The following is an 8,351-nucleotide window of genomic DNA, read 5'->3' as shown; positions in this document are numbered from 1 at the left end:
GATATGGAAAAATCACTTAAATTATACCAAAGGGAAATTCAAGGGCAAGCAGATAGTGCCAAGAAATTTAACCTTCATATACGAAGGTGAGGAATATCAAAGCAAGGGAATGCAACACCTATTCCACAAGATAATCTGTGAAAAATTTCTCCATCTCAAAAAAGAACATCTTACCTACATAACAGAAGCATATAGAACACCTAACAAGCAGGATCCCAGGAGAAACACTTCTAGACACATTGTAGAATAAATGATAGATTTGAATGATAAGGAAACAATCTTGCATGCAGCAAAAATGAAGAAGGAGCTATACTACAATAGGAAAAATATTAGAATCACTACAGATCTCTCCACACAAACACTGAATGCAAGAAAGGCCTGGGAAAGTACCACATGAGCCGAGAGCCAATAACTGCCAACCCAGACTGATATAATCAGAAAACCTAGCATTCACATACGATGGAGAACTGAAAATTTTTAATAGCAAAGAAAAACTAAATTAAATCATAAACATTAAGCCAGCATTACAAAGACTACTAAGATGTGGAACACAACCTGAGAAAAGCAACCAGGAACAGGGACTTGCACCCAGACAGGCATTAATAGAAGTCTATCTGAGCAAGGACAGAGGAAAGGAAAGAAGAAAAACAGTGACCATAATGCATCTCTCTATACTATCTCTTAAGATTAACGGGCTTACTTCACCAATCAAAAGAAAAAGAACTGCAGTTTGGATCCTAAAACGTGACCCATCCATCTGTTGCCTTCAGGAGACCCACCTCTAAGCCAAACATGCAAACAAACTCAGAGTGAAGGGTTGGAAAAGGATCTACCAATCAAATGCCCCTAGTAAGAAAGCAGGCGTCGCAATCCTTATATCTGACAAAATAAACTTGTCATTAAAATCATTACAATGTCAAACCATCCCTGCATCTCTGGGATGAAGCCTACCTGCTCATAGTGTATGACTTTTTTAATGTGTTTCTGGATTCTTTTAGCTAGAATCTTGTTAAGGATCTTTGCAACTGTGTTCATCAAGGAAATTGGCCTGTAATTCTCCTTTTTGGTTGGGTCTTTGCCTGGTTTGGGGATGAGTGTGATATTGGCTGCGTAGAATGAGTTTGGGATAGCTCCCTCCTTCTCTGTTTGTCTGAAAAGCTTGAGGAGTGTGGGTATTAGTTCCTCTTTAAAGGTCTTATAGAATTCTGCTATGAATCCATCTGGTCCTGGGCTTTTTGGTTGGAAGACTTTTGATAGCTTCCTGTATCTCGTTGTAGGATATTGGCTTATTTAATTGGTTTCTTCATTGCTCAGTTTGGGCAACTTGGATTTCTCTAAAAGTGCATCAATATCTGCCAGGTTTTCTTCCTTTAGAGATTATAACTTTTGAAAATAGTCCATTTGGATTGTTTGGATATCTTGGGTACATGTTATGATTTTTCCCGTTGCATCCCTAATCCTGTTAAAATGGATTTCCTCTCTTCCTTTATTAATTAATCTTGCAAACGGTCCATCAATTTTTGTTTATTTTTTCAAAGAACCAGCTTTTTGTTTGGTTAATTTTGGCTGTAATTTTTTTATTTTGTAATTTGTTAATCTCTGCTCTCAATTTGGTTATCTGGCTCCGTCTAGTAACTTTAGGTTCCATTTTTTCATGTTTTTCTACCTATTTAATTGCAACATGAGATTATTTACTTGGTCTGTCTCCATTTTCTTGATGTGGGCAATGAGGGCAATAAATTTGCCCCTCAGCACTGCTTTTGCTGTGTCCCACAAGTTTCTTTGTGAGATTTTTTTCATTTTCATTGAGTTGTAGGAAATGTTTTATTTCTTCTCTGATCTTTTCCATTACCCAGGCATTGCTAAGGAGTGTGCTGTTCAATTTGCATGTATTAGAGAAATTTCTGCGGTATGCTTTTTTATTGAGAACTGGCTTGATTCCACTATGGTCAGATAGGATACAGGGGATTATGTCGTCCCTTTGTATTTGCTTAAGTTTTTTGCATGAACTATGATATGGTCTATTTTGGAGAAAGTTCCATAAGCTGCTGAGAAGAATGTGTACTGTGTTGTTTTACAGTGAAATACTCGGTAGATGTCAGTTAATTCTGCTTGAAGTGTGGCCTCACTTAATTTGGTAGCTTCTTTGCCAATCCTCTGGTTGGTAGGCCTGTCCTTTGGTGAGAGCGGTGTGTTGAAGTCTCCTAGTATTTTCGTATTGGGATCTATTTTATTCTGTAAGTCAATAAATGTAATCCAACACATCAACAGAAAAAAGGTCAAGAATCACATGATTTTCGTGACAGATGTAGAAAAGGTCTTTGATAAAATTCAACATTCATTCATGCTAAATGCTCTGGTGAAAACAGAAATAGCAGGAACATTTCTTAAAACAATAAAACCATTTATGACAGACCAATAGCCAATATTATACTTAATGGGGAAAAGCTAAAACCAATTCTCCTAAAATCAGGAAGAAGGCAAGGAAGCTCACTGTCTCCACTGCTCTTCAATATAGTCCTGGAACCCTTAGCCAGGCCAATAAGGCAAGAAAAAGACATTAAAGTGATCCACATAGGGAAAGAAGAGGTTAAACTATTCGTTTTTGGAGACAACATGATACTATACTTTCATGATCCCAAAAACTCCATCCCCAAACTCTTAGAAATCATAAATCACTTCGGCAAAGTAGCAGGATACAAAATAAACCCAAAAAATCAGCTGCCTTCCTGTACACTGACAATGTACAAGAAGAGAGGGAAATAAAGGGAGTAACTCTATTCACAATAACCTCCCCAAAAATAAAATATTTAGGAATTAACCTAACCAAAGATGCAAAAGAACTATTTAATGAAAACTATAAAAAGATAAAGAAAGAAATTTCAGAAGACACTAGGAAATGGAAAGACCTCCCATGCTTTTGGATAGGCCAACATAATATAGTGAAGATGGCAATACTGCCAAAATTAATATACAAATTCAATGCAATTCCTATTAAAAACCTAATAACTTACATCACTAAAATACAGAAAACAGTCCCAAAATTCATATGGAACAACAAAAGACCTACAATAGCCAAACCAATTCTAGGGAAAAAAGACAAAATGGGAGGGATATCCATGCTTCACTTCAAACTATACTACAGAGCTATAATAACAAAGACAGCATGGTACTGGCACAAAAACAGACCCGAAGACCAATGGAACAGAACAGAAGATCCAGAAATAAATCCACAGGCCTACAGCCAGGTGATATTAGACAAAGTAGCCCAAGACATACAATGGAAAAAACACAGCCTCTTCAACCACTACTGCTGGGAAAACTGGGCTGCCCAATGCAGAAAACTAAAAGTGGACCCAAGCCTATCACCATGCACCAACATCAAATCAAAATAGATTAAAGATCTTAACATTAAAACGGAATCTCTGAAACTACTGCAGGACAGAGTAGGAGAGACACTTGAACTAATAGGCACAGGAAGGAACTTCCTGAACAGAGTCCCAGGATCACAACAAATTGGAGAGAGACTCAACAAATGGGACTACTTTAAAATAAAAAGATTCTGCACTGCTAAAACAATTGCAACCAAGCTAGAAAGACAAATAACTAATTGGGAAAAAATATTTACCAGCAATATATCCACAAGGGGTTAACATCCAGTATATACAGGGAACTCAAGAAACTAATCCCTCCTAAACCTAACAAATCAATTACTAAATGGGCAAGGGAATTAAAGAGGGACTTCTCAGAGGAAGAAATAACAATGGCAAAGAAACACATGAGAAAATGTTCATCATCCCTCTTGGTGAAGGTAATGCAAATAAAGACAACCATGAGATACCACCTTACCCCAGTGAGAATGTCTGACATCCTCAAGTCGGCCAACGACAACTGCTGGAGGGAATGTGGAGAAAGAGGAACCCTATTACACTGCTGGTGGGAATGTACACTTATACAACCACTTTGGAAAGCACTCTGGAGGATCCTTAGAAAGATAAAGATTGATCTCCCTTATAATCCAGTCATACCACTTTTAGGCATCTACCCTGAACAACAGGAACCAATATACAATGACACGTGCACCTCAATGTTTATTGCAGCACTGTTCACAATAGCTAGGACATGGAAACAACCCAGATGCAGCACCACAGAGGAATGTATGCAAAAATTGTGGTATCTACAAACAATGGAATATTATGCAGCCATTAGAAATGACAAAATAATGGCATTTGCAGGGAAATGGATGGAGCTAGAAGGTGATCATGTTGAGCAAGGTAAGCCAAGAGCAAAGAGACAAACAATACATGGTCTCCCTGATAAGTGGATGCTAAATCCAAAATGTTAGGTGATACGACAAAATTAACAGGACTTAAGAAACGAAGAACTCCCACTCATCTGGTCGAAACACTACTAAATATCCCCATACTGCTGATCACTTGTACATTGTATTGTGTACACCGTTATATGTTATAGACTGTGATAGACAATTTGCTCCAGGAAAGTTAGAATGAGCATCATTATTTCACAATACTGTGAAATTTGGGAAGTTATGTAATCACTTAATCACAATTTAAAAAAAAGAACCTCAGGGAAGTAAGGAAGGAAGGGATGGTAGGGGGAAAACAGTAGAGGGGGTAACAATGCTCAATAGGAAGTGTACTCATTACCTTGCTCATGTAACTGTAACCATCTGTATAGTATCTTTACAATAAAAATTATAAAAAGATCCAATCAACAGTAAAAAAATAAACTGAAATCAATACAAAAAGACAAGGATGGACACTACATATTAATACAGGGAACAATACAAGAGGAGGATATTACCATCATCTACCTATCATTCCACAAACATCAGTGCACCCAAATATGGTAAGCAAATACTCTCAAACTTACAGAATAAAATAGATCCAATATGATAATACTAGGAGACTTTTAACACTCCACTCTCACCAAAGGACAGGTCTACCAACCAGAGTATTGGCAAAGAAGCTATCGAATTAATGAAGCCATACTTCAAGCAGAACTGACATTTACCAAGTATTTCACCCTAAAAACAACACAGTACACATTCTTCTCAGCAGCTCATGGTACTTTCTCCAAAATAGACCATATCATAGTTCATGCAAGAAACATAAGCAAATTCAAGCAGATTGACATAATCCCCTGTATCCTATCTGACCATAGTGGAATCAAGCTAGTTTTCAATAACAAAACATACTGCAGAAATTACTCAAATACATGGAAATTGAACAGCTCACTTCAAAGCAATGCCTGGGTAATGGAAGTGATTAAAGAAGAAATTAAAAAATTCCTACAACTCAATGAAAATAAAAATACCTCGCACAAACCTTTTGGGACAAAGCAAACACAGTCCTGATGGACAAATTTATTGCCATCAGTGCCCACATCAAGAAAATAGAGACAGACCAAGAAAATAATCTCATGTTGCAATTAAAACAGGTAGAAAAACATTAAAAAATGGAACCTAAAGTTACTAAACAGAGCCAGATAACCAAACTAAGAGCAGAGATTATTGAAATAGAGAATTGGAGAATCATAGCCAAAATTAACCAAACAAAAAGCTGGTTGAAAAATAAATAAAATTGATAGATATTTGGCAAGATTAATGTAAAAAAGAAGAGAGGAAGACCATTTTAACAGGATTAGGGATGCCACGGGAAAAATCACAACACGTACCCAAGATGCCCAAACAATTTTAACAGACTACTTTGAAAAGTTATACCCTCTAAAAAAAGAAAGCCTGGCAGAAATGGATGCATTTTCAGAGAAATACAAGTTTCCCAAATTGAGCAAGGAAGAAGTAAATCAATTAAATAAGCCAATATCCTACAAGGAGATTCAGGAAGCAATCAGCGGTCTTCCAACAACAAAAAAAGCCCAGGACCAGATGGATTCACAACAGAATTCTATATGACCATTAAAGAAGAACTAACACCTATACTCTTCAAGCTCTTCTGAGAAACAGAGAAGGAGGGAGCTATCCCAAACACATTCTACGCAGCCAATATCACATTCATCCCCAAACCAGACAAAGACCCAACCAAAAAGGAGAATTACAGGCCAATTTCCTTGATGAACACAGGTGCAAAGGTCTTTAACAAGATTCTAGCTAACAGAATCCAGAAACACATAAAAAAACCATAATCCCAGAGATTCAGGGATGGTTTAACATTCGTAAGTCAATAAATATAATCCAACACATCAACAGAGCCAAGGTCAAGAAACACATGATTATCTCCACAAATTCAACATTCATTCATGCTAAAAGCTCTGGAGGCAACAGGAATAGAAGGAACATTTCTTAAAACATTAAAAGCCATTTACTTAAAACATTAAAAGCCATTTACGACAGGGGAAAATCTACAACCAATTCTCTTAAAATCAGGAACAAGGCAAGGATGACCACTGTCTCTACTGCTGTTCAATATAGCCCTGGAACTCTTAGCCAGGTCAATACGGCAAGAAAAAGACATTAAAAATCTGTATATGGAAAGAAGAAATTAAACTATCCTTTTTTGCAGATGACATCATACTATACCTTCACGATTCCAAAAATTCCATCCCCAAACTCTTAGAAATCATGAATCACTTCGGCAAAGTAGCAGGATACAAAATAAACCCACAAAAATCAGTTACATTCCTGTACACTGACAACGTACAAGCAGACAGGCAAATAAAGGAAAGCAAGCCCATTCACAATAACAGCCCCCAAAATAAAATATTCAGAAATTAACCTAACCAAAGATGTAAAAGAACTATTTAATGAAAACTATAAAAAGTTAAAGATAAAAATTACAGAAGACACTAGGAAATGGAAAGACTTCCCATGCTCTTGGATAGGCAGACAATATAGTGAAAATGGCAATTCTGCCCAAAATAATATACAAATTCAATGCAATTCCTATTAAAATCCCAACGATGTATTTCTGTGAAATACAGAAAACAGTCCAAAAATTCATATGGAACCACAAAAACCTAGAATATCGAAAACAATTCTAGCAAATAAAGACAACATGGGAGTTATATCTATGTCGCACTTCAAACTCTACTATAGAGCCATAATAACAAAGACAGCATGGTACTGGCACAAACACAGACCCGAAGACCAATAGAATAGAATAGAAGATCCAGAAATAAATCCACATGCCTATAGTCAGCTGATATTTGACAAAGGAACCAAAGACAGAGGATGGAAGAAACACAGCCTCTTCAACCACTACTGCTGGGAAAACAGAAGAATAGCATATCACCATTGACCCCAGCATATCACCATTCACCAACATCAGCTCAATAAACCTGAATCTCTGAAACCTCTGCAGGCAGAGTAGGAGAGACACTTGAACTTATAGGCCCAGGAAAGAATTTCATGAACAGAGTCCCAGGGTCACAACAAATTGGAGTGAGACACGACAAATGGGACTACCTTAAAATAAAAAGCTTCTGCAAAGCTACAGCTATCACAACCAAGCTAGAAAGACAACCAATTAATTGGGAAAATATTTACCAGCAATATATCCAACAAGGGGTTAATATCCAGTATATACAGGTAACTCAAGAAACTAATCCCTCCCAGCGCTAACAAACCAATTACTAAATGGACAAGGGAACTAAAGAGAGACTTCTCAGAAGAAGAGAAAAAATGGCAAAGAAACACATTAGGAAATGTTCACCATCCCTGGTTTTGAAGGAAATGTAAATAAAGACAACCATGAGATACCACCTTACCCCAGTCAGAATGTCCGACATCCTCAAGTCAGCCAATGACAAATGCTGGAGGGTATGCAGAGAAAGAGGAACCCTACTACGCTGCTGTTGGGAATGTACACTCATACGACCACTTTGGAAAACAGTCTGGAGGGTCCTAAGAAAGCTAAATATTGACCTCCCTTATGACCCAGTCACACCACTTCTAGGCATCCATCCTGAACAACAGGAACCAGTATAAGAGGACACATGCACCTCCATGTTTATTGCCGTACTGTCCATAATAACCAGGATATGGAAACGACCCAGATGTCCCAGCACAGATGAATGGATCCCAAAATTGTGGTATCTATACACAATGGAATATTATGCAGCCATTAGAAATGACAAAATAATGGCATTTGCAAGGAAATGGATGGAGCTAGAAGGTGATCATGTTGAGCAAGGTAAGCCAAGAGCAAAGAGACAAACAGTACATGGTCTCCCTGATAAGTGGATGTTAACACCAAAATGTTTGGCAATACGACAAAATTAACAGGACTTAAGAAACAATCTGGTCGAATCTCTACTAAATAACCCCATGCTGCTGATCAAATGTATGTTGTATATGTGTACAATGGAGGAGA

The sequence above is a fragment of the Dipodomys ordii genome, unplaced genomic scaffold (genome assembly GCF_000151885.1).
Source record: "Dipodomys ordii isolate 6190 unplaced genomic scaffold, Dord_2.0 Scaffold1000000893, whole genome shotgun sequence".
NCBI lineage: Eukaryota > Metazoa > Chordata > Mammalia > Rodentia > Heteromyidae > Dipodomys > Dipodomys ordii.
Note: the sequence above shows the minus strand (reverse complement) of the source record.